An 889-nucleotide genomic window follows, 5' to 3' on the forward strand; every position below is an offset into this window, starting at 1 on the left:
TACATTTATGTATTAGTTGGTATACCTTACAGGCAGAATTAATGAATTATTGCTGGTTATGGGTTAATTATTATGGCTGGTTATGGGTTTTAGATTTCACATTGGTAATTTAGCAGCCCATGTGTCATGAGCATGTTCAGAATGAAACAGAATGGCTGATTTCATATTGGCAGTTGCTTACTGCAGCCATCAATCAAATAATACTAATTCCCCATTTCCAATGTTTCAAGAATTGCATACCCGAATCAATGAGTTATACTACCATATAGCAGGTTTTTTAGGATAATAATTTTTGCTAATTACCTGTATTTGAAGGTTCATGAAATTAATATAACATCACCCAGTGCGGAGGGAAAGGTTGGTAGAACTGTGTGGGTTAGTGGCTAGGATTTTAATTTTAAAAGTTAATCACATTCTATGTTACATGTACATGAATGTCACTGTTTCTTTCTCTCTCTCTCTCCCCCCCCCTCTCTTTCTCATAGGCTGAATACATTTGTTGGGTTGTTAAGCTCAGAGGAGTATTGTTGCTGTCATGGTATCCTCCTTCAGACCACCACTTACCTCTTGGAGCTGTTGCCATGGTTACAGGCTTGATATTACTCAATATCCTCATCTCCAAAGGTAAATATAAAATAGTAAAAATTATGAATATGTACTTATAATACATGTAATTACAAGTATTATTATTATTGTTTTTGTTGTTGTTTTAGTTGTATCCAAATTCAGTGCATGTCACTGCTCCACTTTTTGAATATTGTACAACTGGTCAGAGTAAGCAGGGTGTGGCTACAAGCTTGTTCACACGATTGAAAAGTACAGGATTAATACGTATAATACTTTAATTTGGCAGTTTTATTTTGGTGATTGGCGGTTCGCAAGTTGAATT

General features: G+C 35.2%; 1 long non-coding RNA gene across 3 annotated transcripts in view; it reads left to right on the forward strand.

Annotated features, from left to right (window-relative positions):
- Window positions 1–491: 491 nt before the first annotated feature.
- Window positions 492–889, forward strand: part of LOC109588435 (uncharacterized) — a 3,588-nt gene continuing 3,190 nt past the window's right edge. For all 3 annotated transcript variants that reach the window (XR_002188152.1, XR_002188155.1, XR_002188153.1), the window contains exons 1-2: window positions 492–624; window positions 714–816. This is a non-coding gene — a long non-coding RNA (uncharacterized LOC109588435). The remainder of the gene's footprint in view (window positions 625–713; window positions 817–889) is intronic.

This window comes from Amphimedon queenslandica, unplaced genomic scaffold (assembly GCF_000090795.2).
Source record: "Amphimedon queenslandica unplaced genomic scaffold, v1.1 AMPQUscaffold_12096, whole genome shotgun sequence".
In the NCBI taxonomy this organism is placed as follows: Eukaryota; Metazoa; Porifera; class Demospongiae; order Haplosclerida; family Niphatidae; genus Amphimedon; species Amphimedon queenslandica.